Source organism: Petromyzon marinus (assembly GCF_048934315.1).
Source record: "Petromyzon marinus isolate PM22_M1 ecotype Great Lakes invasive population chromosome 85 unlocalized genomic scaffold, UKy_Petmar_22M1.pri1.0 chr85_unloc.2, whole genome shotgun sequence".
Lineage (NCBI taxonomy): Eukaryota > Metazoa > Chordata > Hyperoartia > Petromyzontiformes > Petromyzontidae > Petromyzon > Petromyzon marinus.
In genome coordinates, this window is record NW_027422647.1 from 740,946 (window position 1) to 751,153 (window position 10,208).

The following is a 10,208-nucleotide window of genomic DNA, read 5'->3' on the forward strand; positions in this document are numbered from 1 at the left end:
TGGTGAGTGAGTTGGTGAGTGAGTGAGTTGGTGAGTGAGTTGGTGAGTGAGTTGGTGAGTGAGGTTGGGTGAGGTTGGTGAGTGAGTTGGGTGAGTGAGTGGTGAGTGAGTTGGTGAGTGAGTTGGTGAGTGAGTTGGTGAGTGGAGGTGAGTGAGTTGGAGTGAGTGAGTTGGGTGAGTTGGTGAGTGAGTTGGTGAGTGAGTTGGTGAGTGAGTGAGTTGGTGAGTGAGTTGGTGAGTGAGTGAGTGAGTTGAGTGGAGTTGGTGAGTGAGTTGGTGAGTGAGTTGGTGAGTGTGGTGAGTTGGTGAGTGAGTTGGTGAGTGAGTGAGTGAGTTGGTGAGTGAGTTGGTGAGTGAGTGAGTGAGTTGGTGAGTGAGTTGGTGAGTTGGTGAGTGAGTTGGTGAGTGAGTTGGTGAGAGTGAGTTGGTGAGTGAGTTGGTGAGTGAGTGAGTGAGTTGGTGAGTGAGTTGGTGAGTTGGTGAGTGAGTTGGTGAGTGAGTTGGTGAGTTGGTGAGTGAGTTGGTGAGTTGGTGAGTGAGTTGGTGAGTGAGTTGGTGAGTGAGTTGGTGAGTGAGTTGGTGAGTGAGTTGGTGAGTGAGTTGGTGAGTGAGTTGGTGAGTGAGTTGGTGAGTGAGTTGGTGAGTGAGTTGGTGAGTTGGTGAGTGAGTTGGTGAGTGAGTTGGTGAGTGAGTTGGTGAGTGTGGTGAGTGAGTTGGTGAGTTGGTGAGTGAGTTGGTGAGTGAGTTGGTGAGTGAGTTGGTGAGTTGGTGAGTGAGTGAGTGAGTTGGTGAGTGAGTTGGTGAGTGAGTGAGTGAGTTGGTGAGTGGTGGTGAGTGAGTTGGTGAGTGAGTTGTGAGTGAGTTGGAGTTGGTGAGTGAGTTGGTGAGTGAGTGAGTGAGTTGGTGAGTGAGTTGGTGAGTGAGTGAGTGAGTTGGTGAGTGAGTTGGTGAGTGAGGTTGGTGAGTGAGGTGGTGAGTGAGGTGAGTGAGTTGGTGAGTGAGTTGGTGAGTGGTGAGTGAGTTGGTGAGTGAGTTGGTGAGTGAGTTGGTGAGTGAGTTGGTGAGTGAGTGAGTGAGTTGGTGAGTGAGTTGGTGAGTGAGTGAGTTGGTGAGTGAGTTGGTGAGTGAGTTGGTGAGTGAGTTGGTGAGTGAGTGAGTGAGTTGGTGAGTGAGTTGGTGAGTGAGTTGGTGAGTGAGTTGGTGAGTGGAGTTGGTGAGTGAGTGTGAGTGAGTTGGTGAGTGAGTTGGTGAGTGAGTTGGTGAGTGAGTGAGTTGGTGAGTGAGTGAGTGGTGAGTGAGTTGGTGAGTGAGTTGGTGAGTGAGTTGGTGAGTGAGTGAGTTGGTGAGTGAGTTGGTGAGTGAGTGAGTTGGTGAGTGAGTGAGTGGTGAGTGAGTGAGTGAGTTGGTGAGTGAGTGGTGAGTGAGTTGGTGAGTGAGTTGGTGAGTGAGTTGGTGAGTTGGTGAGTGAGTTGGTGAGTGAGTTGGTGAGTGAGTTGGTGAGTTGGTGAGTGAGTTGGTGAGTGAGTTGGTGAGTGAGTTGGTGAGTTGGTGAGTGAGTTGGTGAGTGAGTGAGTTGGTGAGTGAGTTGGTGAGTGAGTTGGTGAGTTGGTGAGTGAGTTGGTGAGTGAGTTGGTGAGTGAGTTGGTGAGTGAGTTGGTGAGTTGGTGAGTGAGTTGGTGAGTGAGTTGGTGAGTTGGTGAGTGAGTGGTGAGTGAGTGAGTGAGTTGGTGAGTGAGTTGGTGAGTGAGTTGGTGAGTTGGTGAGTGAGTGGTGAGTGAGTTGGTGAGTGAGTTGGTGAGTGAGTTGGTGAGTTGGTGAGTGAGTTGGTGAGTGAGTTGGTGAGTGAGTGGTGAGTTGGTGAGTGAGTTGGTGAGTGAGTTGGTGAGTGAGTTGGTGAGTTGGTGAGTGAGTTGGTGAGTGAGTTGGTGAGTGAGTTGGTGAGTGAGTGAGTGAGTTGGTGAGTGAGTGAGTGAGTTGGTGAGTTGGTGAGTGAGTGAGTGAGTTGGTGAGTGAGTTGGTGAGTGAGTTGGTGAGTGAGTGAGTGAGTTGGTGAGTGAGTTGGTGAGTGAGTGAGTGAGTTGGTGAGTGAGTTCGTGAGTGAGTTGGTGAGTGAGTGAGTGAGTTGGTGAGTTGGTGAGTGAGTTGGTGAGTGAGTTGGTGAGTGAGTTGGTGAGTTGGTGAGTGAGTTGGTGAGTGAGTCGGTGAGTGAGTGAGTGAGTGAGTTGGTGAGTTGGTGAGTGAGTTGGTGAGTGAGTTGATGAGTGAGTTGGTGAGTTGGTGAGTGAGTTGGTGAGTGAGTGAGTTGGTGAGTGAGTTGGTGAGTGAGTGAGTGAGTGAGTTGGTGAGTGAGTTGGTGAGTGAGTGAGTTGGTGAGTGAGTTGGTGAGTGAGTTGGTGAGTGAGAGAGTTGGTGAGTGAGTTGGTGAGTGAGTTGGTGAGTGAGTGAGTGAGTTGGTGAGTGAGTTGGTGAGTGAGTTGGTGAGTGAGTTGGTGAGTGAGTTGGTGAGTGAGTTGGTGAGTTGGTGAGTGAGTTCGTGAGTGAGTTGGTGATTGAGTTGGTGAGTTGGTGAGTGAGTGAGTTGGTGAGTGAGTGAGTGAGTTGGTGAGTGAGTGAGTGAGTTGGTAAGTGAGTTGGTGAGTGAGTTGGTGAGTTGGTGAGTGAGTTGGTGAGTGAGTTGGTGAGTTGGTGAGTGAGTTGGTGAGTGAGTGAGTTGGTGAGTGAGTGAGTGAGTTGGTGAGTGAGTGAGTGAGTTGGTAAGTGAGTTGGTGAGTGAGTTGGTGAGTTGGTGAGTGAGTTGGTGAGTGAGTTGGTGAGTGAGTTGGTGAGTGAGTTGGTGAGTTGGTGAGTGAGTTGGTGAGTGAGTTGGTGAGTGAGTTGGTGAGTGAGTTGGTGAGTTGGTGAGTGAGTTGGTGAGTGAGTTGGTGAGTGAGTTGGTGAGTTGGTGAGTGAGTTGGTGAGTGAGTGAGTGAGTTGGTGAGTGAGTTGGTGAGTGAGTTGGTGAGTGAGTGAGTGAGTTGGTGAGTGAGTTGGTGAGTGAGTTGGTGAGTTGGTGAGTGAGTTGGTGAGTGAGTGAGTTGGTGAGTGAGTTGGTGAGTGAGTTGGTGAGTTGGTGAGTGAGTTGGTGAGTGAGTTGGTGAGTGAGTTGGTGAGTTGGTGAGTGAGTTGGTGAGTTGGTGAGTGAGTTGGTGAGTGAGTTGATGAGTGAGTTGGTGAGTTGGTGAGTGAGTTGGTGAGTGAGTGAGTGAGTGAGTTGGTGAGTGAGTTGGTGAGTGAGTGACTGAGTTGGTGAGTGAGTTGGTGAGTGAGTGAGTTGGTGAGTGAGTTGGTGAGTGAGTTGGTGAGTGAGTTGGTGAGTGAGTTGGTGAGTTGGTGAGTGAGTTGGTGAGTGAGTTGGTGAGTGAGTTGGTGAGTGAGTTGGTGAGTGAGTTGGTGAGTGAGTTGGTGAGTGAGTGGGTGAGTGAGTGAGTGGTGAGCGAGTTGGTGAGTGAGTTGGTGAGTGAGTTGGTGAGTGAGTGAGTGAGTTGGTGAGTGAGTTGGTGAGTGAGTTGGTGAGTGAGTTGGTGAGTTGGTGAGTGAGTGAGTTGGTGAGTGAGTGAGTGAGTGAGTTGGTGAGTGAGTGAGTGAGTTGGTAAGTGAGTTGGTGAGTGAGTTGGTGAGTTGGTGAGTGAGTTGGTGAGTGAGTTGGTGAGTTGGTGAGTGAGTTGGTGAGTGAGTGAGTGAGTTGGTGAGTGAGTTGGTGAGTTAGTTAGTTGGTGAGTGAGTTGGTGAGTTGGTGAGTGAGTGAGTTGGTGAGTGAGTGAGTGAGTTGGTGAGTGAGTGAGTGAGTTGGTAAGTGAGTTGGTGAGTGAGTTGGTGAGTTGGTGAGTGAGTTGGTGAGTGAGTTGGTGAGTTGGTGAGTGAGTTGGTGAGTGAGTTGGTGAGTGAGTTGGTGAGTTGGTGAGTGAGTTGGTGAGTGAGTTGGTGAGTGAGTTGGTGAGTTGGTGAGTGAGTTGGTGAGTGAGTTGGTGAGTTGGTGAGTGAGTTGGTGAGTGAGTTGGTGAGTGAGTTGGTGAGTTGGTGAGTGAGTTGGTGAGTGAGTTGGTGAGTGAGTTGGTGAGTTGGTGAGTGAGTTGGTGAGTGAGTTGGTGAGTGAGTTGGTGAGTGAGTTGGTGAGTTGGTGAGTGAGTTGGTGAGTGAGTTGGTGAGTGAGTTGGTGAGTGAGTTGGTGAGTGAGTGAGTTGGTGAGTGAGTGGTGAGTGAGTGAGTGAGTTGGTGAGTGAGTTGGTGAGTGAGTGAGTTGGTGAGTGAGTTGGTGAGTTGGTGAGTTGGTGAGTGAGTTGGTGAGTGAGTTGGTGAGTGAGTTGGTGAGTTGGTGAGTGAGTTGGTGAGTGAGTGAGTTGGTGAGTGAGTTGGTGAGTTGGTGAGTGAGTTGGTGAGTGAGTGAGTTGGTGAGTGAGTGAGTGAGTTGGTGAGTGAGTTGGTGAGTGAGTTGGTGAGTGAGTTGGTGAGTGAGTTGGTGAGTGAGTGAGTTGGTGAGTGGGTGAGTGAGTTGGTGAGTGAGTTGGTGAGTGAGTTGGTGAGTGAGTTGGTGAGTGAGTGAGTGAGTTGGTGAGTGAGTTGGTGAGTGAGTTGGTGAGTTGGTGAGTGAGTTGGTGAGTGAGTTGGTGAGTGAGTGAGTTGGTGAGTGAGTTGGTGAGTGAGTGAGTTGGTGAGTGAATGAGTGAGTGAGTTGGTGAGTGAGTTGGTGAGTGAGTTGGTGAGTGAGTTGGTGAGTGAGTGAGTGAGTTGGTGAGTGAGTTGGTGAGTGAGTTGGTGAGTGAGTTGGTGAGTGGTGAGTGAGTTGGTGAGTGAGTTGGTGAGTGAGTTGGTGAGTGAGTTGGTGAGTTAGTTGGTGAGTGAGTTGGTGAGTGAGTTGGTGAGTTGGTGAGTGAGTTGGTGAGTGAGTTGGTGAGTGAGTTGGTGAGTGAGTTGGTGAGTGAGTTGGTGAGTTGGTGAGTGAGTTGGTGAGTGAGTTGGTGAGTGAGTTGGTGAGTTGGTGAGTGAGTTGGTGAGTGAGTGAGTTGGTGAGTGAGTGAGCTGGTGAGTGAGTTGGTGAGTTGGTGAGTGAGTTGGTGAGTGAGTTGGTGAGTGAGTTGGTGAGTTGGTGAGTGAGTTGGTGAGTGAGTTGGTGAGTTGGTGAGTGAGTTGGTGAGTGAGTTGGTGAGTGAGTTGGTGAGTGAGTGAGTGAGTTGGTGAGTGAGTTGGTGAGTTGGTGAGTGAGTTGGTGAGTGAGTTGGTGAGTTGGTGAGTGAGTTGGTGAGTTGGTGAGTGAGTTGGTGAGTGAGTTGGTGAGTACCCTGATCCAGCGGTGGTGAGTCTCCTGCTGAGGATGAGAAGTGCGGTGCTGAGTGAGGTACAGTAGGCTGCACTGGTGAGTGAGTTGGTGAGTGAGTTGGTGAGTTGGTGAGTGAGTTGGTGAGTGAGTGAGTTGGTGAGTGAGTGAGTTGGTGAGTGAGTGAGTGAGTTGGTGAGTGAGTTGGTGAGTGAGTGAGTTGGTGAGTGAGTTGGTGAGTTGGTGAGTTGGTGAGTGAGTTGGTGAGTTGGTGAGTGAGTTGGTGAGTGAGTGAGTTGGTGAGTGAGTTGGTGAGTTGGTGAGTGAGTTGGTGAGTGAGTGAGTTGGTGAGTGAGTGAGTGAGTGAGTTGGTGAGTGAGTTGGTGAGTGAGTTGGTGAGTGAGTTGGTGAGTGAGTTGGTGAGTCAGTGAGTTGGTGAGTGGGTGAGTGAGTTGGTGAGTGAGTTGGTGAGTGAGTTGGTGAGTGAGTTGGTGAGTGAGTGAGTGAGTTGGTGAGTGAGTTGGTGAGTGAGTTGGTGAGTTGGTGAGTGAGTTGGTGAGTGAGTTGGTGAGTGAGTGAGTTGGTGAGTGAGTTGGTGAGTGAGTGAGTTGGTGAGTGAATGAGTGAGTGAGTTGGTGAGTGAGTTGGTGAGTGAGTTGGTGAGTGAGTTGGTGAGTGAGTGAGTGAGTTGGTGAGTGAGTTGGTGAGTGAGTTGGTGAGTGAGTTGGTGAGTTGGTGAGTGAGTTGGTGAGTGAGTTGGTGAGTGAGTGGTGAGTGAGTGAGTGAGTTGGTGAGTGAGTTGGTGAGTGAGTGAGTTGGTGAGTGAGTTGGTGAGTGAGTTGGTGAGTTGGTGAGTGAGTTGGTGAGTGAGTGGTGAGTGAGTTGGTGAGTGAGTTGGTGAGTGAGTTGGTGAGTTGGTGAGTGAGTTGGTGAGTGAGTGGTGAGTGAGTTGGTGAGTGAGTTGGTGAGTTGGTGAGTGAGTTGGTGAGTGAGTTGGTGAGTGAGTTGGTGAGTGTGTGGTGAGTGAGTTGGTGAGTGAGTTGGTGAGTTGGTGAGTGAGTTGGTGAGTTGGTGAGTGAGTGAGTTGGTGAGTGAGTTGGTGAGTGAGTGAGTTGGTGAGTGAGTTGGTGAGTGAGTGAGTTGGTGAGTGAGTTGGTGAGTTGGTGAGTGAGTTGGTGAGTGAGTTGGTGAGTGAGTTGGTGAGTGAGTTGGTGAGTTGGTGAGTGAGTTGGTGAGTGAGTTGGTGAGTGAGTTGGTGAGTGAGTTGGTGAGTGAGTTGGTGAGTGAGTTGGTGAGTGAGTTGGTGAGTTGGTGAGTGAGTTGGTGAGTTGGTGAGTGAGTTGGTGAGTTGGTGAGTGAGTTGGTGAGTTGGTGAGTTGGTGAGTGAGTTGGTGAGTGAGTTGGTGAGTGAGTTGGTGAGTGAGTTGGTGAGTGAGTTGGTGAGTGAGTTGGTGAGTGAGTTGGTGAGTGAGTTGGTGAGTGAGTTGGTGAGTGAGTTGGTGAGTTGGTGAGTGAGTTGGTGAGTTGGTGAGTGAGTTGGTGAGTTGGTGAGTGAGTTGGTGAGTTGGTGAGTTGGTGAGTGAGTTGGTGAGTGAGTTGGTGAGTGAGTTGGTGAGTGAGTTGGTGAGTGAGTTGGTGAGTGAGTTGGTGAGTGAGTTGGTGAGTGAGTTGGTGAGTGAGTTGGTGAGTGAGTTGGTGAGTGAGTTGGTGAGTTGGTGAGTGAGTTGGTGAGTACCCTGAGCCAGCGGTGGTGAGTCTCCTGCTGAGGATGAGGAGTGCGGTGCTGAGTGAGGTACAGTAGGCTGCACTGGTGAGTGAGTTGGTGAGTGAGTTGGTGAGTGAGTTGGTGAGTGAGTTGGTGAGTGAGTTGGTGAGTGAGTGAGTGAGTTGGTGAGTGAGTTGGTGAGTCAGTTGGTGAGTGAGTTGGTGAGTGAGTTGGTGAGTGAGTTGGTGAGTGAGTTGGTGAGTTGGTGAGTGAGTTGGTGAGTGAGTTGGTGAGTGAGTTGGTGAGTTGGTGAGTGAGTTGGTGAGTGAGTTGGTGAGTGAGTTGGTGAGTGAGTTGGTGAGTGAGTGAGTGAGTTGGTGAGTGAGTTGGTGAGTGAGTGAGTTGGTGAGTGAGTTGGTGAGTGAGTTGGTGATTGAGTTGGTGAGTTGGTGAGTGAGTTGGTGAGTGAGTTGGTGAGTGAGTTGGTGAGTTGGTGAGTGAGTTGGTGAGTGAGTTGGTGAGTGAGTGAGTGAGTTGGTGAGTGAGTTGGTGAGTGAGTTGGTGAGTGAGTTGGTGAGTGAGTTGGTGAGTGAGTTGGTGAGTTGGTGAGTGAGTTGGTGAGTGAGTTGGTGAGTGAGTTGGTGAGTGAGTTGGTGAGTGAGTGAGTGAGTTGGTGAGTGAGTTGGTGAGTGAGTGAGTTGGTGAGTGAGTTGGTGAGTGAGTTGGTGATTGAGTTGGTGAGTTGGTGAGTGAGTTGGTGAGTGAGTTGGTGAGTGAGTTGGTGAGTTGGTGAGTGAGTTGGTGAGTGAGTTGGTGAGTACCCTGAGCCAGCGGTGGTGAGTCTCCTGCTGAGGATGAGAAGTGCGGTGCTGAGTGAGGTACAGTAGGCTGCACTGGTGAGTGAGTTGGTGAGTGAGTTGGTGAGTGAGTTGGTGAGTGAGTTGGTGAGTGAGTTGGTGAGTTGGTGAGTGAGTTGGTGAGTGAGTTGGTGAGTGAGTTGGTGAGTGAGTGAGTTGGTGAGTGAGTTGGTGAGTGAGTTGGTGAGTGAGTTGGTGAGTGAGTGAGTTGGTGAGTGAGTTGGTGAGTGAGTTGGTGAGTGAGTTGGTGAGTGAGTTGGTGAGTTGGTGAGTGAGTGAGTGAGTTGGTGAGTGAGTTGGTGAGTTGGTGAGTGAGTTGGTGAGTGAGTTGGTGAGTGAGTTGGTGAGTGAGTGAGTTGGTGAGTGAGTTGGTGAGTGAGTTGGTGAGTGAGTTGGTGAGTGAGTTGGTGAGTTGGTGAGTGAGTGAGTGAGTTGGTGAGTGAGTGGTGAGTGAGTTGGTGAGTGAGTTGGTGAGTTGGTGAGTGAGTTGGTGAGTGAGTTGGTGAGTGAGTTGGTGAGTGAGTTGGTGAGTGAGTTGGTGAGTGAGTTGGTGAGTGAGTTGGTGAGTGAGTGAGTTGGTGAGTGAGTTGGTGAGTGAGTTGGTGAGTGAGTGAGTTGGTGAGTTGGTGAGTGAGTTGGTGAGTGAGTTGGTGAGTGAGTTGGTGAGTGAGTTGGTGAGTTGGTGAGTGAGTTGGTGAGTGAGTTGGTGAGTGAGTTGGTGAGTGAGTGAGTGAGTTGGTGAGTGAGTTGGTGAGTGAGTTGGTGAGTGAGTTGGTGAGTGAGTGAGTGAGTTGGTGAGTGAGTTGGTGAGTGAGTTGGTGAGTGAGTGAGTTGGTGAGTGAGTTGGTGAGTGAGTTGGTGAGTGAGTGAGTGAGTTGGTGAGTTGGTGAGTGAGTTGGTGAGTGAGTTGGTGAGTGAGTTGGTGAGTGAGTTGGTGAGTGAGTGAGTGAGTTGGTGAGTGAGTTGGTGAGTGAGTTGGTGAGTGAGTGAGTTGGTGAGTGAGTTGGTGAGTGAGTTGGTGAGTACCCTGAGCCAGCGGTGGTGAGTCTCCTGCTGAGGATGAGAAGTGCGGTGCTGAGTGAGGTACAGTAGGCTGCACTGGTGAGTGAGTTGGTGAGTGAGTTGGTGAGTACCCTGATCCAGTGGTGGTGAGTCTCCTGCTGAGGATGAGGAGTGCGGTGCTGAGTGAGGTACAGTAGGCTGCACTGGATCCCAGTCCAGAGCCGGCGGGCAGATCAGAGACCACCAACACACGTACAGAGGCACCCCTATAGACACATTAACAACATTATTATAGTACTAGTACTACTACTATAGTACTAGTACTATACTACTATACTACTATAGTACTATAGTAGTATAGTACTATAGTAATAGTAGTAGATTAGAGACCACCAGCACACGTACAGAGGCACCCCTATAGACACATTAACAACATTACTATAGTACTAGTACTATTACTATAGTACTAGTACTATAGTACTACTATAGTAGTATAGTACTATAGTAATAGTACTATAGTACTATACTACTATAGTACTATACTAGTATAGTACTATAGTAGTAGTAGTAGTGTAGAGACCACCAACACACGTACAGAGGCACCCCTATAGACACATTAACAACATTATTATAGTACTAGTACTATAGTACTAGTACTATAGTACTATTACTATAGTACTAGTATAGTACTATAGTACTATACTAGTACTATAGTACTATAGTAGTAGTAGTAGTGTAGAGACCACCAACACACGTACAGAGGCACCCCTACAGACACATTAATTACATTATTATAGTACTAGTACTATTACTATAGTACTATAGTAGTATACTAGTATAGTACTATAGTAGTAGTAGTAGTGTAGAGACCACCAGCACACGTACAGAGGCACCCCTATAGACACATTAACAACATTATTATAGTACTAGTACTACTACTATAGTAGTACTAGTACTATAGTACTAGTACTACTATAGTACTATACTAGTATAGTACTATAGTAGTAGTAGTGTAGAGACCACCAACACACGTACAGAGGCACCCCTACAGACACATTAACAACATTATTATAGTACTAGTACTATAGTACTACTACTATAGTACTAGTACTATAGTACTAGTACTATAGTAGTATACTAGTATAGTACTATAGTAGTAGTAGTAGTGTAGAGACCACCAGCACACGTACAGACACACCCCTACAGACACATTAACAACATTATTATAGTACTAGTACTATAGTACTACTACTATAGTACTAGTACTATAGTACTAGTACTATAGTAGTATACTAGTATAGTACTATAGTAGTAGTAGTAGTGTAGAGACCACCAGCACACGTACAGAGGCACC